Source organism: Aotus nancymaae, unplaced genomic scaffold (genome assembly GCF_030222135.1).
Source record: "Aotus nancymaae isolate 86718 unplaced genomic scaffold, 86718_ANA_hifiasm-v0.15.2.pri h1tg000077l, whole genome shotgun sequence".
NCBI lineage: Eukaryota > Metazoa > Chordata > Mammalia > Primates > Aotidae > Aotus > Aotus nancymaae.
Window position 1 is genome coordinate 977,501 of NW_026988492.1, and position 25,299 is coordinate 1,002,799.

General features: G+C 42.7%; 1 long non-coding RNA gene across 4 annotated transcripts; it reads right to left on the minus strand.

Annotated features, from left to right (window-relative positions):
* Positions 1 to 1,388: 1,388 nt before the first annotated feature.
* LOC105712569 (uncharacterized) lies at positions 1,389 to 25,147 on the minus strand. 4 transcript variants are annotated; one of them, XR_001106356.2, is made up of 7 exons: positions 24,923 to 25,147; positions 24,311 to 24,378; positions 23,964 to 24,000; positions 21,970 to 22,027; positions 13,035 to 13,078; positions 11,855 to 12,013; positions 1,389 to 3,393 (listed from the first exon to the last, which is right to left on the minus strand). It is a non-coding gene; the product is annotated as an uncharacterized LOC105712569 (long non-coding RNA). The 4 variants fall into 4 exon arrangements; XR_001106355.2 differs by having other exon boundaries at positions 23,964 to 24,005; XR_001106354.2 differs by having other exon boundaries at positions 24,311 to 25,147.
* Between the last annotated feature and the right edge of the window lie 152 nt (positions 25,148 to 25,299).

A 25,299-nucleotide genomic window follows, 5' to 3' on the forward strand; every position in this document is an offset into this window, starting at 1 on the left:
TGATGGTGGTGGTGGTGATGGCGGTGATGGTGGTGGTGATGGTGATGGTGGTGATGGTGGTGATGGTGGTGGTGGTGATGGCGGTGATGGTGGTGGTGGTGGTGATGGCGGTGATGGTGGTGGTGATGGTGATGGTGGTGATGGCGGTGATGGTGGTGGTGGTGGTGATGGCGGTGATGGTGGTGGTGATGGTGATGGTGATGGCAGTGATGGTGGTGGTGATGGTGATGGTGGTGATGGTGGTGGTGGCGGTGGTGATGGTGATGGTGGTGATGGTGGTGGTGGTAGTGATGGTGATGGTGATGGTGGTGATGGTGGTGGTGGTGGTGATGGTGGTGGTGATGGTGGGGTCATAGTGATGGTGATAGTGGCGGTGATGACAGTGATGATGGTGGTGATGATGTTCATGATTGTGGTATTCATGGAGATCATTTTTATAGCATTTTTATATAGCATTGTCTCTGTCCCAGAAAATTTCTAAGTACTCAACATATATTTGACTTATTTGATGTTTACAATAATCTGTGAGGCAGACACTATGTTATCCTCCATCTTACCTATGAGGAAACTGAAAATCGATTGACAAAGATTAAAACAGGGTAAAGCTATAGGGAGTAACTTGACTGGGTAGCCAGGCAAGGCCTTTCTGAGATGGTCACTTTTATGCTTAGAGCTGAATGACAGGAAGGTGCCAACACACAAGGTTCAGGGCTAGAAGGGAGGGCTCCTTAGAGGAGGAGGACACATCCAGGTGAAGAGGGGCAGAGCAGAGGCCCCACAGTGCATGAGCCTGGCTAGGCCGCAGACTCTGGAGAAGGCCAGGGAGGCCTGAGTCATCAGAGCTCTTCAGTTAATCACAAGCTGAGGTAGTGACGATGTCCTGGGTCAAGTGACAAATGCACAGGGTGGTGGACATGGGTGGGGAAAGAGCAGGGAGCTGGGAGATTTGGGAAGTGGGAGGGGCATCAGGAAAGCGAGTGAGACCAGATAATCCTGTAGAACACACTTGGCAAGCACTGGCCACCTGCAGCCTCTATCCCCACCTCTCCTTATACAACTAATGTCCCATCCTCCAAACCACCTTTCACTTCGGGACCATATGCCCATTTTTCTCATGAGGATATTGAAATTTAAAGAAAACAACTAACAACTACAGCCATACAGCTAGTAAGTATAATAGAAATCAGGGAAAAAATCCAGGGACTTAAGCCATTACTACATGTGGCTCTTACCGAGCGCCTGGCCTCCTAACTGCTTCCACCACTGAGTCATCAGTTTCCGGGGTCAAACGGATTTTTCAGCAATCACTCTAAATAGTTGAATAATTTATATTTTTAAACAGATCTAAAATAAAAGTTTAAAATAACAAAAATAGTCAGAAATCTAAGTGGTATTGGAAGTATCTTTATTACAGTGCCATAAACACTAATCCGTGATGAGACATATACACACTTCTTTAAAACACGTTATCACAACCAGTTTAAATCAGACTAAGCACATAATCACAGACGTGCCTAAGGATATAACACAGACATTTCCCCACAGCATTGTTTGCAATGGTCAACAAACGGAGAAGAACCCAAATGCCTAACAACATGGTCCTCGTTCAATAAATTACAGGGGACTTTGCAGAAATAAAATTATTTCCATGATATGGAAGAATACATAACAATGTGGGAAGATGGTCACCATATAGTAATCGGATATACCAGATTATAAAAAAAATAGGTGCTATGTAATCCAGTCTTTGTTAATGGCCGGTTAGATTCATGCACATGTACAGATATACGTGGATGGATGGCCAGGTGGCTGGGAGTCCAGCCTAAATGGAATAAAGGTTATCTCTGAGTGGCTAGATTATGGATGACTGTGGGGTGTGTGTGTGTGTGTGTGTGTGTGTAAATAAAGATATATATATATTTATATTTATCAACATTGTGTAATGTTATATATGAATGCTTATAAATATTCTATAAAGAATAGATATTTTAGTCTATAAGAATAAATAAAAATAAGCGTTCTAAAAATACATCATGATTTTACCCTAGATTACATATAAAGAAACAAAGCTCTTCGGAAGCTCAAAGCCTGCAAGTTTGAGGTTGCAGGGAGCCATGGTCGTGCCGCTGCACTCCAGCCTGGGCAACAGAGCGAGACCCAACCCGGAAAAAAAAGATACACAAAGTTACATAGCAACATGAGCAAAAGACATCAGGATTGAAATCTTTGGTATCAAAACCTCTAGTCGGACCCTTAGCCACAAATGCAAAGTGCGATACTCCTTAACTCTCTGGAAAATTAAAAATGGGTTGAGTCTGTGTAAACAGGATGAGCTGCACCGTCAGCAAAGACTCTTTCCCTCCCTCGTACGTAGTTAAGACAATTCACATGAAACAGAGAAAATGTTAAAAGCTTTTCTTACTGTCAGAGTAACACAAATGTACACAATGTAAAGAGCCCTCGGTTGGTTTAATCTAAACAACAAAAAAAATATTAAGCATTCAGCCTTGCTGTACTCTTTTTCCCAGAAGACAGACTCTTCATTAAACTTTTCACCTTTCTAAATTACTAACTCTGCATCCTGCACAGTGGGTGGTTTTCTTTCCAGACGTTCTGACGTGGATCCGTGTAGAACGCAGGCGTCCCTGAATGGAATTCACAGCTAAATTTCACCAGGCGTATTTTAATAAGATTAGCATATCTTTGTCTTTCAACACTAAGTACCTTACAATTAACTGAATTCAGGCAGCATATTGTTTCATCAGAAGTGAGATTTGAAGCCTTCATTTCCATATTTATTGATGTGGTATGTAAAAGGAGGTCTAAGTAAAAATTTCTGCATCTGGCCTGGGGAGATTTCAAGAACGAGGATGTGTTCACCTTTGCAGGAAGCTCCTGTAGACACAAAATCTCGCCTCCTCCACACTGACTTCTAGACAAAGTCACCATGGCTTCTGCCGGGGGAGGGGGATAGAAGAATTAATTGGTGAGGAAGGCCTCTGTGCTCAACTCTGGGTACTCCGTCCAGACAGCAGGAAACTCAAAGGGCTTGGGTGGTGTCATCACTTAGGGGCTGCTAAGACCAGTCCCTCCAGAAATGCCCATGAAAGACCATTTTCACAACCTCTGGTCTTCCTTGTTCCAATCAGGTGATGTCTATGAAAGACCATTTTCACAACCTCTGGTCTTCCTTGTTCCAATCAGGTGACCAGATGAACACTCTCAGAGCTAAACAAATCAAGACGTCGTGTTTTGGATGAATGCAAAATTAGCCAAAGATCTTAAAAAACGTTTCCATGATGTAACCACAAAAAAACGATTTTAAATAAACTACAAAAATCAGCCACAAGGGGTAGGAAAGAGGGCCCCTTTCCATCTTCAACTGTGTCCATCCTGGAAAGCATGTTTTAAAGAATCCAGTTAAGAGTCCATCTACACAGGCATTACCCACCGAGAGCTAACTTGAAGGGAAGAAAATTAACTTGGCAAATTGCTCAACTCCTCGCTAAAAGCTGTGAACTCGGCAGTTGGTCACGGAAGGGGCAGGCTGTGTTTACTGAAGGTAATGAGCAGAAGAGGAAGCTCTTCCCAGGTATGAGGACCATCTCTTCATGGGTCTGCAACCAAGGGGATATGGAGAAATCTCCCTCCCCAATCCCGGAAGCTAATTAACAGCAGCGCTGCATGTAAATAAACCCAGGAGGAGGTAAATAGAAGTGAGGGGAATTAGAGAAGCTGGACGTCATCACACACGAGTAGCTGTGTGTCAGTAATACGATATATATGTCGATATCGTATTATTGATGACATATATGACATATATTGTATATATTGATAACGAAAGGGGTTCCAAGAAGAAAAACAGGTCAATATTCCCTACCTGTACGAGGCATACTCTTTTAACACCATATTATTAGATAAAACAGGCTTTAAGTATAAAACCAGTGTCTCCCAAAATCAAGCAGATAATCATCTTTGCTGAATGAAAAACTGTGCCCTTTTGGAATAAATACTCTCTCAGAAACTAACATGTCACAATTAATTGAAACTTTGAGAGGTAGAGTTGACATAAACATTAAACCACATTCATTTATTTGGATTTAAAACGTGCCTATGGAATAATCTCATTCACTTTTAGGAAAATTGGGTGAACCCAAAGCTAAATATTTATAGAAGTCTCACTAGAACATCCAAATATTTAACAATAAATGAATTTGTTAATAAGAAGAGTTTTGTGTATGTATTAATGTTTCACTGACATATGGGAAACATTTTGACAAATTATACTGTCCTGATTTTACTTGCCCTGGATGGTTTCTGTCAGACCAGTTGTTTTGCTTTCAACTCCTGCCAGTAAGTAATAGTCATCTTGTAATTAATTTGTGAAATGCTTTAACAGTTTCTCTGACTTATAACAAGTTATTTTACCTGGTGTACTCTATTGCCCACTATGATGAAAAGTTTAAATGTTAACCAAAAAATATTTTGCACCTGCGTTTGTTACAGTATGATTTCACCCAGGTAGTACAGCAACACTCACGAAGGACATAAGATGTTCTAAAAATTATCATCTAAATAGGACCTCTCCCCAACACACACATCCCTGAATCAAGAAACGTTATGAAGATCACTCACGTGCCTGCAGCCATTACTTATGTAGTCCTATGTCAAGACTTAGTGATCTCAAAATTCATAGGTAAACCCATATCCAGTTACTACCATTGGTTCTGTAAGGCTAGTCGCCTCGCCGGGAGCTTGGACACCCCCTCCTTTTTTTCTCCAAGAGCTCGGACACGTCCACCCCCTCGCACAGCCTAGCCTTCCCTTAAAGAACCCCGCCAAGATGCAAACAAAGTCTTGTAACTCTAGCCAATAGCAGTCAAGTCTTGTATGCAAACGAAGTCTTGTAACTCTAGCCAATAGCAGTCGAGTCCTGTATGCAAACAGTCTTGTAACCCTACCGAATAGCAGTCTTGCCTTGCCCACACCCTGCTCTCCCACAACCAATCGAACGCCTCCACTCCCTATCGAACGCCTCCACTCCCTACAAAACCTCACGTCTGAGAGGAGTCTGTGCGACTTCTCCGGCCCCTCCTGTCGGACCGCAGAACCTCACCCAGGAGCCGAATAAATTCACGTTGGATCTTCTTGTGCTGGCCTCAGTTTCTTCTTTTTAAACTCAGCAAGAACCTAACAACCCTTACAGGTTCCATGATTTCAAACTAAAAAATTAAGAGGCGAACATTTCCTCAGAGAGGGGTAGTGCCTCCAAATAAATGTAAAATGATGATACAAGTATAAAAGCGCAGGGCACACCTGTCTCATCCTTGTGGGAAAGTGGTCCTCCTCCTTAGGAATTTGATTAATAATGGGGGGTGTGTGTGTGCGTGTGTGTGTGTGTGTGTTTGTGTGTGTGTTCTAGAGTAAAACTGTACATATATTAGACATGGTAAAAAAAAAACAGAGCAGACAAGGAGAAGAGCAAATTTCTAAAGTCTGCAAGTTGACAAACTTTCACAAAAAGCTACATTTTCATAAGTTTCAAAAGTTTTGTTTTTTTTTTGAGACAGCGTCTTGCTCTGGTGCCCAGGCCACAGTGCAGAGGTGCCATCATGGCTCACTGCAGTCTCAACCTCCTGGGCTCCAGGGATCCTCCTGTCTCAGTCTCCTGAGTAACTTGGACCACAGGAAGGCACCACCAGGCCCAACTAATTTGTTTTTTAATTATTTTTGGAAAGACAAGGTCTCACTGTCTCACTATGTTGCCCATGCAGGTCTCGAATTCCTGGGCTCAAATGATCCTCCTGCCTCAGCCTTCCCTAAGTGCTGAGACTGCAGGCATGAGCCACCACACCTAGCCCAGGTTTCAAAAGTTAAAACTTATTTTATCATGATCATTTTACATTTTCCCTTCCAAGAAACGAATCAATATTTTATTCAAGCATATTATCAGGCACAGCTATAAAGAGCTAATACGAGAAAATAGCATCACGTAATTATCACTAATATTCCGTGGTTTCTTAAATAACTAGTTTATAACTGTTACAAGTTGTTATCATTCTTATTTCTGTTTGTTTCTATTCTAATTGGTCAATAAAAAGAATCAGGTCTTGCTCTGCTTTCTGTAAGTTATGTGGGCATGCCAAAGAGATAACTTTGGTATTTGGTCTGGCATCATTCCTTTCCCACAGAACCACAAAACATTGGAATAGACAGAGAGACAACAATTAAATGGCCAGTCAGTCCCTGCAGACAGTGGACTAGCGTATATACCACACTGTAGAAACATCCAAAAGTTTACAAAGTAAAGATATTGACTAGAATAAACAGGAAAGGCAAAAATTTAATCTGCATTTGTGTCAGCCTCAAAATTACAATTCACTAGATTCTGAATGCCTCACGATAGAGCAATTACCAACTAACTTTAGACTATGTTGAAATTATTTAGGAAAAATGATACCATAACATTTTGCATGGTATTTGCAGAGAGACCTTGAAACTACACAAACAGGAATTAATGCCAGTTGGCCCTTTGGGCACCATAATGACTAGGATAAGTGTTGTATTTTCATGAGGATAGATTCCAGAAGTTTATCCTTACTTGGATCTAGTTTACTAGGCTTGAAACATTCCAACTAAGCGGCACACGTGACTGAGGAAGGAGCACAGCGAGAGAAGGTCTCAGTCACAAACACAATGCCACAAACGCAATGAATCAAAGGCAAGGACCCCAGTGCATGAGAATCATACCAAGTTCTTCCTTTTTGTCAGTTTCAAATTAAATGTCATTCATTTTGAAATAAACAATATATAAATGCACTCATTTTTCTTAAAAATATAAATGATGGGGCCGGGCGCAGAGGCTCACACCTGTAATTCCAGCACTTTGGGAAGCCGAGGCGGGTGGATCACGAGGTCAAGAGATCGAGACCATCCTGGTCAACATGGTGAAACCCCGTCTCCACTAAAAATACAAAAAATTAGCTGGGCATGGTGGCGCATGCCTGTAATCCCAGCTACTCGGGAGGCTGAGGCAGGAGAATTGCTTGAACCCAGGAGGCGGAGGTTGCGGTGAGCCGAGATTGTGCCATTGCACTCCAGCCTGGGTAACAAGAGCGAAACTCCGTCTCAAAAAATATAATATATATATAAATGATATCTCAAAATTGAAACAAAATCTCCTATTAACCATCACTCGATCACACTCCCTCTACATAGGTAACTGTTGCTATCAGTCTAGTGTGTATCCTTCTGAACATTTTGTTATGAACATGCATGACATAATTTACATGTATCTGTAGGAATTTAGTTTTCTCATGTGTACTGGAAGGTATAAGGTGTGTGTGGTTCAGTAATTGGCACATTTTTGCTGAAGACGTGTCTTTTTGGGACCATATACATGAATCTTCCATCTCTTTAACCGCCTTATGGCCTGCAACAGCACACATTTTTTTGTTACCTCTATCCAATTAATGTACACCACAGTGTGTTAGCCCATTTTCACTCTGCGATAAAACTACCTGAGACTGGGTAATTTATAAAGAAAAGAGGTTTAATTGGCTCACAGTTCCATAGGCTTTACAGGAAGCATGACTGTGAGGCTTCAGGAAACTTACAATCATGGCAGAAAGAGGAGAACAAGCACGTCTCCACAAGGCGACAGGAGAGAGACAGAGAGCGATGGGGAACTGCCACACACTTTTAAACCATCAGACCCTGTGGGAGTTCACTCACTATCACGAGAACGGCGTCGGGAAAATCTGCCCCCATCATCCGGTCACCTCCCACCAACCTACTCTCCCAACATGTGGGGATTACAATTTGAGATGATATTTGGGTGGAGACAGAGTCAAAACATGTCACATAGTTCCCAATTTTCTTCTATTGTAAAAAAACAAACCTGAAATAAACATCCTTGTATATGTCTAATATACAGTGTCACATGCACAAGAGACCCTCTAACACAGACATCAAAAAAAAAAAAGAAAACAGAATGTGGGAGATGACAATGGCCAAAAAATTGTCTCCATCTCTACGTGCACACTATTTGCAATGTGACTTTCATGTCCTCCCAACAAGAAATGTAGTCTTCTGCATTTGGCCATGTGACTTGCTTTGGCGCATGGGACATGAACAAACATACCACAAGCAGAAGCATCTTGCTGGTCTTTGGAAGGCTGAGATCACTGTGCAGAAGCCTGGGCTGGCCGGCTGGATGGTGAGAGCCACGTGGAGCAGAGCCAAGGCGTCCCAGCTGAGACTCACCCAAACCAACCAGCCTGCCAAGCTCCCAGACCAGTGAATGAAGCCGTCCTATACCATCCAGATTCAGTTATGCTAGCAAAGACCAGAAAGCATGCAAGAAGGTGTTCTGTCTTCTTTCTACATAATGATTGGCTATCTGCTCTTCCCCATCACCTTATCTTCTCCAGCCTAACTGAATCCACAAACGAGCAGCTTGGAGAAGTGCGTTGGCAGGCATATCAGCTACCCTGGGAGGTGACCACCCAGTGCCTACCATGCAGGTAACGTCTGATACCTCAGGTATGGATCTGCCAAAGGCTGGCAACCCTCACCAGGAGACTGCCGTCTAGAGTTTATTCCATTCACTCTAGGTCTGAGGTCTCATGCCTGAGCAATCACGTAACTATGGATTTCAAAGCCAAATAATAGAACAGGGGCTTAAAACCTGTATTTTGCAGAAAGCCAAGGTTTCATGAAACCAGAAGGTGGAAAAAAATAAACACACAAATTTCACTTTGTGGCCAGGTGTGGTGGCTCACACCTGTAATCCCAGCACTATGGGAGGCCGAGGCAAATGGATCACCTGAGGTCAAGAGTTCAAGGTCAGCCTGGCGAACGTGGTGAAACCCCATCTGTACTGAAAAATATAAAAATTAGCCAGCTGTGGTGGTGCATGCCTGTAATCCCAGCTACTCGGAAGGCTGAGCCAGGAGAACCACTTGAACCCAGAAGGCAGAGGTTGCAGTGAGCCGAAATTGCAACACTGCACTCCAGCCTGGGTGACAAGTGAGACTCTTCCTCAAAAAAAAAAAAAAAATTCACTTCTTTTTTTTTTTTTTTTTTGAGACGGAGTTTTGCTCTTGTTACCCAGTCTGGAGTGCAATGGCGCGATCTCGGCTCACCGCAACCTCCGCCTCCTGGGTTCAAGCAATTCTCCTGCCTCAGCCTCCTGAGTAGCTGGGATTACAGACGTGCGCCACCATGCCCAGCTAATTTTTTGTATTTTTGGTAGAGACGGGGTTTCACCGTGTTGACCAGGATGGTCTCGATCTCATGACCTGGTGATCCACCCACCTCGGCCTCCCAAAGTGCTGGGATTACAGGCGTGAGCCACCACGCCCGGCCAAAAATTCACTTCTTAATGTAGTCTTAACTATTTTAAATATACATTGTGAAAAGAAAAAAAAATGCAGTGTTCTCAGAAGATCCATAGAGAGACAGACTCAGCTGATGATGCAAAAACATTCCTGCCCCAAAACACCTAAAAATGCAAGATAAAAATGTAATGCAAACCTGAACTCAGAAGATAGAGAAATCCCCAACAGCAAGCAAGAGAGAGGGGCCCGACTGACAAGCAGAGGGTTGAACAGTGATGGACAAGGAAACGGGCCAGTTACACTGGTCAGGTGGGACTGACACGTGGAATTAAGCAGAACCATGGAGAGGCTTCGATCTCAGTGAACAGGGAATGAGAAAATCCCTGCCTCCTAACCTGATCAGGAAATAACAATAGTTAGCTTATTTTCAAAACCAAGGATATGGGCAGGTTTAGAACCTGATTTATGCTGCACGTTTGGTATCAGAAACCATGTAGCCTGCCCCCACCCCCCTCCTGCAAAACGTCTGTATCCATTGAAGCTATCATTTACGAGAGAGGGCATCACACAGGCATTTTCAGGCTAAAAGATGTATCTCAGGAAGAAGGGAAGTGAAAGTGAACTCAGAAGAATGAAGTGAAATATACAAAGCAAAGTTAAGAAAACATTCTTGGCCGGGCGCGGTGGCTCACGCCTGTAATCCCAGCACTTTGGGAGGCCGAGGCGGGTGGATCACGAGGTCAAGAGATCGAGACCATCCTGGTCAACATGGTGAAACCCCGTCTCTACTAAAAATACAAAAAATTAGCTGGGCATGGTGGCGCGTGACTGTAATCCCAGCTACTCAGGAGGCTGAGGCAGGAGAATTGCCTGAACCCAGGAGGCGGAGGTTGCGGTGAGCCGAGATTGCGCCATTGCACTCCAGCCTGGGTAACAAGAGCGAAACTCCGTCTCAAAAAAAAAAAAAAAGAAAGAAAGAAAGAACATTCTTGGACACATGGGTAAATCTGAGTAAGTATTGATCATAAAAGAATCCGAACAATAATAAGAATGATGACCAACTTGGATGATGAAAAACAAGTTGCAACTATGATATCAGAAAACAAAAATATGTAAGATGAGGAGGGAGTAGAGTCAAAAATCAATCTGGTGAATTATTAAAGAGGCCAATAGAGATATTGATTAGATTTGTCAAGTCAAATATGGAGGTTAAAAATGTAAAGGTCACTGAAAAAGGAATAAAAATAAAATGAGTAACTTCCGGTCTAGTCTCCAGTAAAGGAGACTAAAGAAAACTGAAAATCTACTTAAAGGCAGGAAAGGACAAAGAAATAGTGCAGAAAGAAGGTCTGTCCAAGGGAGAGCAGGAGAAGGCATAAAAATACCATTTTTTTTTTTTTACGTAAAGTATTATCATATTTCATCAATTCTGAGGTGTAAATTTGTTCACATCCTAACATTTCTGGAATCAGAATGTGTATTTCAATTGATGGTATATCAAAATTGCTGTTAGCGCTTGTGGAATGGATGTCAGGGACGATGTACATATGAACATCAAAAGCGCCAGCATCAGAACCTGTATAATGGGTGTTGGCATCTCAGAAGCAAATCCTGAAAACAATAGTTGGGCCGGGCGCGGTGGCTCACGCCTGTAATCCCAGCACTTTGGGAGGCCGAGGCGGGTGGATCACGAGGTCAAGAGATCGAGACCATCCTGGTCAACATGGTGAAACCCCGTCTCTACTAAAAATACAAAAAATTAGCTGGGCATTGTGGCACGTGCTGTAATCCCAGCTACTCAGGAGGCTGAGGCAGGAGAATTGCCTGAACCCAGGAGGCGGAGGTTGTGGTGAGCCGAGATCGCGCCATTGCACTCCAGCCTGGGTAACAAGAGCGAAACTCCGTCTCAGAAAAAAAAAAAAAAAAAAAAAAAACAATAGCTAAGCAGTATTTTAACTCTTAAGCGCCAAGCAGTGGTGGGAGGGAGGGAGGGAGAAAATGATGAATCAAACAGGTTTAACAACATTCCCAAAGCTGCACTCAAAAAGAGGTTTGTTCTGCATAATTTCAAAGCTGGCTTAAGAGCCAATTCTAATGGCTTTCAATTCTTTTGAGAAATGCTGCATTCCCAATGGTCTTGATAGTGCAGAAAGTGCTAGAGCCAGGAAAAGCACAAGCATTGGTGACCTTGAGTCAAAACCTAATTCAAAGAGTTAGACTCCAAATTTAACAGTTTTCAGTAATAACTTTGTTAATCTATTTCATGTATATGTATGCATGAGATCAACAGATGATTTTTCTACATTTGTAATTAATCCTGAAAGATCCCTTTTAAAAAGTTCAACGCAAGCATTATGTCACCCTTTAATTACAAATTATTTTCATTCTTAGTGGTACCTAAAATGATGCTGCATCTTAAAATCAATGATATCTAGATTTGATGAAATACAATATAAGGTAATCATAATCAATGTAAAGAAACTAGACTTCCCCAATAAAATACAGATACTTACAAACGGTATTTTGAAAATACAGCTTTGGTGCATGCCTGTAGTCCCAGCTGCTGAGGAGGCTGAGGAGAGATGATTGCTTGAGCCCAAGAGCTTGAGGCTGTAGTGAGCTATGGTCATGCCATTGCACTCCAGCCTGTGTAGCAAAGCAAGACCCCAACTCTAAAACAAAACAAAACGAACAAACAGAAAAAAAAAAAAAAAAAAAAAAAAAAAACAGAAAAAAGTTAAAAAGTGGCGGAAATATCTGAAAAATACTAACAATCACAACAGCAAAATTGAACATAAACATCTAACCACCAAGAACATTCACTTTAAGTGGTAAAAGGGAGGAATTATTAGGCACAAAAAGGGTTGTTGCCTATAATGAAAGGGACAATTCACCAGGAAGATAGAATAACTTTGAACCTTTATGCACCTAGCAACATAGCCTCAAAACAACAGCAACAACAAAGAGTTGGTTTACGGGAAAGAACCCAGAAATCCACAATTTTAGTAAGGATTTTAACTTACGTTTCTCAATCTCAATAATTGATTCAGTGGTCACACATACAACATACAGTAGTTAGAAATGTCGCATTCTATTTTTTTTTTTTTTTGAGATGGAGTTTCGCTCTTGTTGCCCAGGCTGGAGTGCAATGGCATGATCTAGGCTCACCGCAACCTCTGCCTCCCAGGTTCAAGAGAGTCTCCTGCCTCAGCCTCCCAAGTAGCTGGGATTACAGCTAATTTTGTATATTTAGTAGAGATGGGGTTTCTCCATGTTGGTCAGGCTGGTCTCAAGCATCGGACCTCAGGTGATCCGTCCACCTTAGCCTCCCAAAGTGCTGGGATTACAGGTGTGAGCCACTGCGCCCGGCCAGAAAAGTCATATTCTTTTCAATCACACATAGAACATGTACAAAATTCATAATGGGCAAAGCCACAGAACAAGTCTCAAAAACATCTACATCATACAGAACATGTTATCTGACCAAAATGTGATAAAAATTAGGATTCAAAAACACTTCTAAATAATCCATGGCTCAAAAAAGAAATTATAAAAATTGCAAAGATTCAACAAAACCCAAAAACATATTTCTTGAAAAGTCTAATAAAATGGACAGACTTCCAGCAAGATAACTGAAGAGAAATATTCAAATAGTACAAATTAGGAATAATGAGGAAACGAAGCCATACATACCACAGGGTTGTCACAGACCTTGTGACAAAGTGGTCCTCAAATTCCTGGAGGGGAAATGAATAAGAATAACCAAGATAGTTATTCTCGGAGGAAGAGGAAGATCAAGGTGTCCTAACTTATCAGAAACTAAGACTTATAAAATCTTAGTCATTAAAATATGTAGTATTAGTTCAGAAATAGCAAATAAATCCATGTATCTGAATGGAACCTGGGAATAAGCTACATGTAAGATCTTGGTATCTGCTGGAGGTGACGTAACAAATTAAGAGAAAGAATGAACTATTCAATGGCTGAGCTGCTATCTTAACTGGCAACACACATGGGACAAAATGAAATTAGATACCTGTTTCACACAATGACAAAAATAAATTCCATGTGGATTAAAACCTAAATATGACAAGGAAAGCCTCAAACTTTTAGAAAAAATAAATTTCAAAATTACTTTATAACACATTAAGAGAGAATTTCATAAACAAGACCAAAAAAAAAACTCACAAAGGAAAAGACTGATAAATCTGAGCAGATTAATAATTTAAAGATTTCTTACTAACAATATAATAAAATAAGAAGATAAGCCATAGACTAAAAGAAGACATTTCCTCTTTTTTTTTTTTTTTTTTTTTTTTTTTGAGACAGGATCTGTCATCTAGGCTGGAATGCAGTGTCACGAACGTGGCTCACTGCAACCTCCACCTCCCAGGTTCAAGTGATTCTCCTGCCTCAGCCTCTCGAGTAGCTGGGATTACAGGCCTGCACTGCCATCCTGCCTGGCTAATTTTTGTATTTTTAGTAGAGACAAGGTTTCAAGTTGTTGGCCGGGCTGGTCTTGAACTCCTAACCTCAGGTGATCCACCTGCCTCGGCCTCCCACAGTGCTGGGATTACAGCCATGAGCTACTGCGCCTGGCCGAGAGTCATTTCCAAAGCAAATGGATGAAAATCCAAGATATTTTTAGGACTTTCCCAAGTCGAAACAAAATAAGCAAAAGGAGAAAAAAAAATGGACAAAGGATAAGAACAGGTAACTGATGGAAAAGGTAACTCAGCTGTCAAAAATCATATAAAAACGTGGTCATTGTCATTAGTAATCAGAAACACAGATGAAAACACTACACTTCCTTCAATTACGCATCAGATCGGGAGAGTCTAATCTCCTGTTAGTGAGGATGTGATAAATCAGAAATCGCTGCACGTTTTCTGTGGACACGTAACTTGGTCAACCACTCTGAAGAGCAATTAGGAATAGTTAGTAAATTTGGAAGGTAAGTGTGCCCTAGGCATCACCATTCAATTTCTAGATATTAGGTTGGTACAAACCTAATTGCGGTTTTTGCCATTACTTTTAATTGCAAATACCACAGTTAGGTTTGCACCAATCTATATATACTTTCAAGAAACTCCTGAACATGTCTACGAGAGGATATAATAAAAATTATTCAGCACTGGGTATACTCCTGAAAATGTGGAACCTATCACACTATTCATCAGTAGTGGAGTAGATTATATAAAGTGTGGCTTATTCTTACAATGGAATACTATAATCAGTTAAAAATTTTCAACCAGATCAATATTAAGCAAACGTCTGAGTTTATAAAGCTATTTATAATCAGAACTTAGGCTGGGCGCAGTGGCTCACGCCTGTAATCCCAGCACTTTGGGAGGCCGAGGCAGGTGGATCACAAGGTCAGGAGATCGAGACCATCCTGACCGACATGGTTAAAATCCCGTCTGTCATAAAATACAAAAAATTAGCCAGGCGCGGTGGCACACGCCTGTAATCCCAGCTACTCGGGAGGCTGAGGCAGGAGAATCGCTTGAACCCAGGAGGCTGAGGTTGCAGTGAGCCAAGATAGCACCACTGCACTCCAGCCTGGCAACAGAGCAAGACTCTGTCTCAAAACAAACAAAAACAAAAAAACAAACAAAAATAATCAGAACTTAAACCCAGATATTTTATGTGCTTCTATGTTATAGTTTTATGCTAGACTTTGCTTGGAAGAGAGGGTTCCACTTTTCTACAATGTTGAAAAATTGCGATATAATAAGTGGTTGTGGAATGAGCTTCATCTATAAAACATGACCCTTAAAACATATCCTGCACATCTGTCGTAAGGCTTAGACACTGTAAATACATAGAGATGGAGACAGTTAGCGAGGTGGATGCACTGACACATCCACCTCGGGGCAGATTGTCGTGGTCCACCCAAATTCACCTCCGCTTCCCTTCTTTTCTTTTTTCTTTTATTTCTTTTATTTATTTATTTATTTTTAGATAAGGTGTTGCTCTGCTGCCCAGGCTGGAGTGCAATGGCACAATCACAACTCACTGCAGCCTTAAACTCCTGAACTCGGGGGATCCTCCTGCCTCAGCCTCCTGAGCAGCTGGGACTAGACATGCACCACCACGCCTGGCTAATTATTTTTACTTTTTGCAGAGAGAAGGTCTCATTATGTTGCCCAGGCTAGTCCCAAACTCTTGGCCTCAAGCGATCCTCCTGCTTCAGCCTCCCAAAGCACTAGGACTGCAGGGGTGAGTCACCACAACTGGCCCCTTTTTTATTTCTTATAACTCTTAATTCTATCCAGGTATTCACTCTCCTCCACATGGTCGAGTACTTCAGAGAAAGATGAACTAATTCCCAGCTCCAAGCCTGGTGTAACCTGACTTCTTTAAGCCCGTTGTGGTCATCCCATTCTTCTTGCCCGTGATTAGTTTAGGGATGAGAACAACGTGATTCCACCAATGAAACCTGCCAGGAGACTTCTGGGAAGAGGCCAAAATCCTGCCACTGTCTTGTGACTCTGAGGTCACCATGGGTGATGCCCCTGAGGGGAACAGAGCAGAGAAACAGAAGGAACCCGAATCGTTGATGACATTTTTGAAAATCTGTATCTACCAACCTGGAAAACTGCCTACTTTTGTATTCCTTGTTTTGTAAGATGACGATTTCCATTCTGCATGAGCCAGTTTGAGTCGGATGAACTGTTATTTGTTGCTGAAATACCCTAAATTACTTAAAAATAAAGAAAAAGAAAAGAAATGGGAGCAGGGGGCCAGCCCAGAGCCTAGCGCATGAAAGACCTGCTGTCTGTCCACGGCAGCTGAGATTATTATTCTATTCCACCTCACTCATCCAGGCTCCTCTCTCGCCATCCTCCAATACATGAACAATGGAACTCAGATCAAACTACTTTCCATCCTTATTCTGGTCACTCTTATTCTTAAGTAAAGCAACTATTCCCTATAGTTACCATTAGCATAAATCCTAACTTCATTTTTTCTAAGTACAGTTTTCATTGCTCACTTGGGGTATTTAGGAACAAGGCTGATATTCACCAGTCTGCAATTATGAATTATAGGTTAGGATTCACTCTGTTTAGTTATACCTACATTTTCTCCTCTAATCAAAAAAAAAAAAAATCAGGATGTTTAATTCCGATAGATTACCTTCCAGCAGAAACCTTGGGTATTTTGTTACCACAAGACAACCAAACTCCAATAGAATCCTAATAGAAATGAATCCTTTCCAATTTTTGACAGGTAAAACATCAGGTGAAGTTTTCTGTTCTGTTTATTTTCAGATTGGAGGACAAGTTCAAGGAGTTAACAAAATTAAGAGACAATGCCACAATCCATAGAGATAGACATCTTTTTCTGAAATAGGAATCCAGAGACCACATGGATCCCAATGGAAAACATAAAGAAGCCAGTGTAGAGGCTCACGCCTGTAATCCCAATATTTAAGAGGCCAAGGCGGGTGGATCACTTCAGGCTGAGAGTTCCAGAACAGCCTGGGCAACATAGCGAGACCCTGTCTCTAAAAAAAAAAAAAAAAAAAAACTAATTACTCGGGTTTGGTGGCATGTTACCTGTAGTCCCAGCTACTCAAGAGGCTAAAGTGGGAGGATCTCTGAGCCCAAAGTTTGAGGCTACAGTGAACTATGACTGCACTGCTGCACTTCAGCCTGAGCAACAGAGCAAGAACATGAAGAACCTGTCTATTAAAAAAAGATCCTTCACCATGAGCAATGCTGTTTGCTAAGGCAGAGACTCTCAAATGAAGGTGAAAGCCGGAGTGGACTTGTAGGGCTGGGCACCGTGGCTCATGCCCGTAATATCAGCACTTAGGGAGGCCGAAGTAGGCGGATCACCTGAGGTCAGGAGTTTGAGACCAGACTGGCCAACATGGCAAAACCCTGTCTCTACTAAATATACAAAAATTAGCCGGGAGTGGTGCCAGCTACTCGGGAGGCTGAGGCATGAGAATCACTTGAACCCAGGAAGCGAAGGTTGCAGTGAGCCGAGATCGCACCACTGCACTCCAGCCTGGGTGACAGAGCGAGACTCCATCTTGAAAATAAATAAATCAATAGCCACGTAGGTGAATCTGGTTCAGCTTGGGCAGCACAGGGGAATCCCCTGGTAGAAACTCCTGTAGTAACAAGTCCAGCAAGCACATTCTACTAAAAGCTTGCAGGGAAGATTTAGTAAGCCAAGGGCCTCCCGAACAAGCAACTACCAAAATAAAGACAATCACCATGATAAAACAGAAACCATGCTTGAAAAAAGGCTCCACATGCCACCAATATCTTCCTGAGAACACTGAATGATCCAAAAACAGAAAGTAGGATGGCTGACCAGGCACGGTGGCTCACGCCTGTAATCCCAGCACTTTGGGAGGCCGAGGCGGGTGGATCATGAGGTCAAGAGATCGAGACCATCCTGGTCAACATGGTGAAACCCCGTCTCTACTAAAAATACAAAAAATTAGCTGGGCATGGTGGCGCGTGCCTGTAATCCCAGCTACTCAGGAGGCTGAGGCAGGAGAGTTGCCTGAACCCAGGAGGCGGAGGTTGCGGTGAGCCGAGATCGCGCCATTGCACTCCAGCCTGGGTAATAAGAGCGAAACTCCGTCTAAGAAAAAAAAAAAAAAAAGAAAGAAAGTAGGATGGCTACATGCTAGAGGAAATATAAAGAACGAATAAACTGTAGCACTTTCATGAGGGCATAGTTCTTTAGAAACTGATTTGTTTAGGGGCATTAGCTGCAAAGAACTGGATATACCCCCAGACTGAAACACCACCTGGTCCTCCTGAATACTGTGTTCTCTGTAGGTTCTTAGAAGCTGTTATTCCTCAACCCTATGAGGTTCTGGAAAACACAGGTGAGAAATAAATTTTCATCTCTGTCAGTCCTTATGCTTCCTAGCTGTTTAGTAAGGTGTTCCTGCAAGTAATTACCCCACAGGGAGTTTGCGGAGAGACAGGGTCATAAGCAAACATACAAACCACCAGCTCTTTCTGCTAGATAGAGTCATTCTTCAGCATGGCCTCGCTTAGAGGCCCTGAAGGCAATTGGATTTCTTAAAGCAGGAAAGTACTCGTAAGCAAAGCAAGTTGCTCCAGTGAAATAAATAACTGGAATCTTATTAGCAGATCCCACCTGCATGAAATTTATTGGGAAAAGAGGAGGAGAAAGGACTTAGGTTTTGCTGTTAATTTATTAACACACGAAGAGCATATGAATCTGCTTCAACGACCACTAGGCTGTAAAGCATTTGACCTCGGACCACGGAAGTTAGACACAAAGAGATAGGGGCCTCTTGCCATGTGATGCCTCAGTCCCTAGGGTTTGGGACATACACCCTTGGTGATCTCTACAGAGCAAGTCCACTACCCATCTTCCTTACTAGCAAAACCCTGATTCTGTCCAAGTGACCCCTCACAGCCAGGTCAGGCTCAGTGATGTGACTTGTCACCCAATTCTGAACCATGAGAAATGAGAGAAAATCAGTTCGGGAAAGTCTTCTTGGCACTGAAAACGAGGCACAAGGAGAAGAATGTTCCTCTTTCTGCCTCTGAACGCTGGCATGTGAAGATGTGAGCTTCAGTCTGTAACCACTCTGTGATTATCAGGGCAACAAACCAACATACCAGGCTGATGGAGAAAAAGATGGAAAGAGCCCATCTTGACAATGTGTGGAGTCAGAGAATTAGCCAACTTTGAAGCCAGCCCACCTCCAGATCTCAGGGAACGTCAGGTAAATATCTTTTCAGGCTTCCTGTTACTCCAGGTTGAAGACTGTAATAGATACTGAGCTCTATAGACTCCAGATGTAACCTATATAAAGGTATGAACTATCTGACCAGATTGAATACAAATGAAAATATTTCTGTCTCAGAAATATTCTTGCTGTTGTATTAATAGCAAAGGCAGAGGTGATTTCTTGCCATTGTGATTTGTCAGTGCTTTCTCGTGTGCCTAGAATTCTGCTCCTCTTCTCAAATAAACTCCTGATCCTTCTTCAAAATTCCTGTGAAGTCCTTTCCCAGCTCTGTTAGTGACATTCACATGTCCCCTAATGCTATTTCTGTGTACTATGTAAATATCTACTGAACAGCATTGTACTTGTTCACCTGTGGCTCTCCCATGTGAATTTCCTATAAAAGACATAATGTCTGATTCAGCGTCACACCCTCACACTTAACACAGGGCCTGGGACTTAGTTGGTGGGGCAGTTTTTAAATATGACCCCCAAATATTTGGCATGTCTTCCATTTTACAGTAGGTCCACGTCCCTGCCATTATGTGCTCTACCATCAGAGTGGGGTGGAAGTGATGCTGTGTGATTCTGAGGAGATGTCATAAAAAGGGGCATGCAGTATTCAGCTGGTTCTCTTAGGATGCTCACTCTGGGGAGCCCACCGCCCCCTACCCTGCTGCCACGTAAGGAATCCAACTACTCTGAAGCTGCCATGCTGGAAAGGTCACGTGGGTCACTCCAGTGGAGAGTCCGCCATGCTGGAAAGGTCACGTGGGTCACTCCAGTGGAGAGTCGGCCATGCTGGAAAGGTCACGTGGGTCACTCCAGTGGCGAGTCAGCATCAACAGGCTGCCACGGGAGGTCTCAGCTTGGTTGTTTAGCCTCCTCAAGCCTTCAAATGACCCCAGTCCTGTGGACAATTGAGTTCAACTACAGAACAGGCACCGAGAAACACCTGCCGGCCAAGCCTTTCCTAAATTCCTGACCCTTAAAATTAGGAGCAAAATAAAATGGTTGCCTTAAGCCACCAAGTTCTGGGATCACTGCTGTACAGTAACGGGAACCAGAACAGTTGGTACTAAGTAAATATTTATTGACTTATTTTGAATGCATTCTAAATTAGAATTTTTCAAACTGTACCTCGACAGACAGTGTTTTAAGAAAGCAGGCCCAGAGTTCATTACACTGTGATATTATTTCAATAAGCTGAACATATTAATGCATCATTTTTTTCTTTTATCTATATGTTATTATTTTACTACAAATTATACTTCCGTATACTATAAAGGTAACCCCACAGAAGTACATTTGTTTCCAAGAGCAACCAAGACTCACACCAAAAAAATAATAATAAAATGCTGTCACCTCTAGGAAAAAAAAAAAATGCTGTTTACCTGGATCTAGTCAAAGACAGAAATAAAATAGAAAGAAATGTCATTGTCATCCCACCGTCTCCATGTTCTGAGTGCCCTAATAATTATTATTTGCATTACTGATGGCAAATCTATTAGTTTCAGACTACCCTTTAAAATGGATCATTGTTACCAGATATAAACTCTTGCCTGGAACAATTTTTTGATACAAAGTTTCCTGCACGTTCATAAGCAATTCAGAATTGGAATTCAAAAATTTTCCTTGTATTACATTTAATTTTGTTAATGCAAAAAAAAAAAGGTTATTCAGAGCATGATGTAGGTTTATTTTAAAAATAATAAAAATGAAAACAGGCCAGGCATGGTGGCTCACACCTGTAATCCCATCAATTTTGGAGGCCGAGGCACATAGATCACTTGAAGTCAGGAGCTCCAGACCAGCCTGGCCAACATGGTGAAACCCTGTCTCTACTAAAAATGCAAAAATTAGATGGCCATGGTGGTGGGCACCTGTAATCCCAGCTACTCGGGAGGCTGACACAGGAAAATTGCTTGAACCCAGGAGGTGAAGGTTGCAGTGAGCCAAGATCGCACCACTGCACTCCAGCCTGGGTGACAAAGTGAGACTCCGTCCAGAAAAAAAAAAAAAAAGTTACATGGATAGGCTTAAAAGAAACACAGAAACTAAAACTCCAGAATTGCATCAATTTTTTGGTTCATTTCTTTGTTTGTTTGTTTATTGGATTGTTTGTTTGTTTTTGAGACAGAGTCTCACTCTTGTCGCCCAGGCTCGAGAGCAATGGCGTGATCTCTGCTCACTGCAATCTCCACCTCCCAGGTTTAAGAGATTCTCCTACCTCAGCCTCCCATGTAGCTGTGATTACAGGCACCCACCACCATGCCCAGCTAATTTACTGATATGTTGAGATGTCCCTCTTGGCTAAGCCCCTTCTACTCAGGAGGTCTTTACTGGACCTGAAAGCTCCCAAACTCATGCGCAATGCATCCCATAATAAGAGCATAAAAATCTGGCAAATACTCCCATGTGAATGAGAAAAAAATCAATTATTGATTTTTTTTTTCTGGAAAGGGAGTCTAACTCTGTCGCTGGGCTAGAGTGCAATGGCGCAGTCTCGGCTCACTGCAACCTCCGCCTCCAGGGTTCAAGAGATGCTCCTGCCTCAGCCTCCCAAGTAGCTGGGACTACATGCGTTGCGCCACCATGTCCGGCTAATTTTTGTATTTTTAGTAGAGACAGGGTTTCACCATATTGGCCAGACTGGTCTCGATCTCTTGACCTCGTGATCCGCCCACCTAGGTCTCTCAAAGTGCTGGGATTACAGGCGTGAGCCACCGGGCCCAGCCCAATTATTGACTTTTAAAACAAATTTTAGAATAATTATCAAGTTGAATAATGGCAGTGCGGTCGCCGTATTCCAAAGCAGCAGCCGCATGTACGGTGAGCGTGGGCCTGCCCGCCAGCAGCACAGACCGGCCTGTTACCTCCTCTCACGCGCACCTTGGCCTGGTGACAGCAGACACAGCAAGGAGTATCTCCTTCCAACAGGATCTCTTTCCTGGCAGTGGAGAGGACAGACACAGCAGCACTTCAATCAAGTTTCATGTTCATAAGGAAGAATATAAAAATAATCTCACCCATTTAAATCTAGCAGAGATTGACGAGGCCAGTTCACCTCTACCTCGCCTTTTATTTATGGAGTGAGAGACTCGAGACATAACCCTTTGAAAGACGGATTTTTAAAACACCAAGATGCCCCAGTATTACCATTAGAGGGAAGTTTTTGTTGTGCGTTTTGTTTGTGTGTCTTTTTGTTGAGACGGGGTCTCATTCTGCCACCTAAGCTGGAGTGCAGGCATTATCACGGCTCATTACAGTCTCAAAGTCCTGGACTCAAGTGATCCTCCCACCTCAGCCCCTCGAGTAGCTGGGACTGCAGGTATATGCTACAGACCCAAGTAATTTTTTTTTTTTTTTGAGACAGAGTCTTGCTCTGTTGCCTAGGTTGGAGTGCAGTGGTGCAACCTCAGCTTACTGCAACCTCCGCCTCCCAGATTCAAGCGATTCTCCAGCCTCTCCCCAGTAGCTGGGATTACAGGTGCCCACCACCATGTCCAGCTAATTTTTGTATTTTTAATAGAGATAAGGATTCACCATGTTAGCCAAGCTGGTCTTGGACTCCTGACCTCTACTGATCAGCCCACCTCTCTTCCCAAAGTGCTGGGATTACAGGCGTTGAGCCACTGCACCCGGTCTTTTTGTAGCGTCGGGGTCTTGCTATGTTGCTCAGACTGCTCTCCAACTCTTGGCCTCAAGCAATCCTTCCACCTCGGCCTCCCAAAGCACTAGGACGAGTGAGAGCCACTGAGCCCAGCCAGTTGTAAGAGTTTTATATTCTCTAATAATAAACTACCTGTTTTCTTGAGCAAAAATAAGCTTTAAGAATAAATATTTGGCCTTTATTTATTTATTTAGAGACAAGATCTCACTCTGTTGCCCAGGCCAGAGTGCAGGGAGGCAATCACAGCTCACTGCAGCCCCAGCCTCCAAAACTCAAGTGATCCTCCCACCTCAGCCTCCGGGGTAGTGGGACTATAGGCACACACCACCACACCTGACTAATTTTTATATTTTCTGTAGAGAAAATACATGGTCTGTCCTCTCCACTTGCCATGTTGCCCAGGCTGGTCTCAAACTCCTAGGCTCAACTGCACCTGCCTCAGCCTCCCAAAGTGCTGGGATTACAGGCATGAGTCACCGTATCCGGCCAATATTTGGCATTTTATAACACCTGAGAAATTGTTATTAGTTACTAAAGAGTTCTTCATTTAATCTTTGGAACGTACCATTCTGTTAGTATCTCCTAGGCCCTCTTTTCCACCCATTTTCTTATATTGTATTTTTAGATGGTAAGCCACTGGAACATGATTTCCCCAAAGTTTCTTAAATTTGTTACAGACAGTATTGATAGTCTCCTATCTAACTTGGTAGCCAACATTTGTAAAACCTTCCGTCCTCTGAGGTAGATTCCTGATTCCAAATATTTATATTATTTGCTTGCAGGCCATTCAGTAACAAGACATGTGTTCAGAAATCCCTTTAGAAACTTCCCTACATTACTTATGTCACTACTAAAGCTATTTTCCGTCCCCTAAAAAGCAGCTGCTTTACATACAATGAAAACATCATTATTTAGCCATCGTAGTTGATTTATGTCCTGGTTTCTTCTAGGTAAAACCCATCATTGACTTTCACACACTAATTGGCTATGGAAGTCTTTCCCTTCTCCTCTAAAAGACTGTCAAGTAACTATTTAACTTAATAGTAATTGCAAAATGCTATTCTTATGTTCTCTCAATTAAAAGAACATTTGTCATGATTTTTATGTAACTGATTTTAACCTCACAAATCAGTAAGATCTCCCAAATAGCTGATATGATTTTTGAAAGTCTGAACTTCAGTCTGCTTTTCTCATGCAAACTTAATATACTTACCCCAAATTTCCACATTCCACATCATCAAATCTTTCATCTTGTCTCAAAAGAAAAAAGAAAAAAAAATTTAAAGCCAATTAAGAGCCAAAATCAACCATTTTCAGCCTCAATTTTGAAATGTCAGTTTGTTTTTACCCAATTCTAGCAAATTTATATAGTGTAATTCTAAACTTCACTATTTGACATTTCCCCGTGGAAGAAAAGCAACAGGAGCTTTTCACCATCTGTGTTGCTCTTGGAAACCAGCCCCTCCCATGTGCGGTGCGGGCAGTGCAGCAGCCTGGCTGGTCTTTGGGGCTCTGCCTGCTCCGCCGCGCTCTGCTCAGCACTGGAACTCCGGCAGTTACCTGCAGCTGAAGCGCTCTGGAGGCTCGAGTTCTGGAAACAAGGTGCCAACGGCAGAGATAGTGACTTTCTACATTCATCGTACAAGTGGGAATTCCGATTTCCAGGAGGTGGGAAAGGAAAAACAGATTTTTTAATCAAGTAAAGGTCGAGTCTGCATTTTTGAATAGCCCATTTTCTGCTGAATCAGCTAATATTTCTGAAGCCTTTGAATTCCAAATTCCTACGGACTTTGGTTTTTCCAAAACAAAAGTGGGAAGGAAGTGTTTTTCGGTATAGAGAGGTTCAACTAGACTAAAATTAAAAAAATAAAAAAGATACTGAGGTGTAAGTATCGCCTGGTGGATATGCCTAGGAGGGCGAAAACACAAAACTTGCCAAAAACGGGGCGCTGGGGGGTGCAGTCTGACAGTCTACTTGTAAATATGTTTCATAATGAGGTTGCTGAGCTACAGAGAGCAAGAGGAGGAAGACACAGATCCCATCAGCTCAAGGAATCTGCAAATACTGCTGGTTATTTTTGTTTCATGACAAGAGTTGTTTTTGAACGAACAACCACCAGCTACCACCACCAGCAGCAGCGCCCCGAAAACCGAAACTGGCCTCAACTGTACCTTTAATTCTTTTGCTCTGTCCCCACGCCCTCTGCAACTTTTGCCCTCCGGCTGTACTTGTTCCGGTATGAAACCTGGCAAATGGCAAAAATCTTGAAACAAGAAGAGTGAGAGAGAGCGGAGAGAAAAGGGGAGGAGGGAAGAGGGAGAGGACGGCGGAGAGAAAGAGGCGGGAGAGGTAAAGGGGGGGGGAGAGTAGAGAGGGAGAGAGGGAGAGGGAAAGGAGGGGGGAGAGAGGAGAGAGGGAGAGGGAAAGGAGGGGGGGAGAGGGAAAGGAGGGGGGAGAGAGGAGAGAGGGAGAGGGAAAGGAGGGGGGGAGAGGGAAAGGAGGGGGGAGAGAGGAGAGAGGGAAGAAGGACGATGAGAGGGAGGCAGGA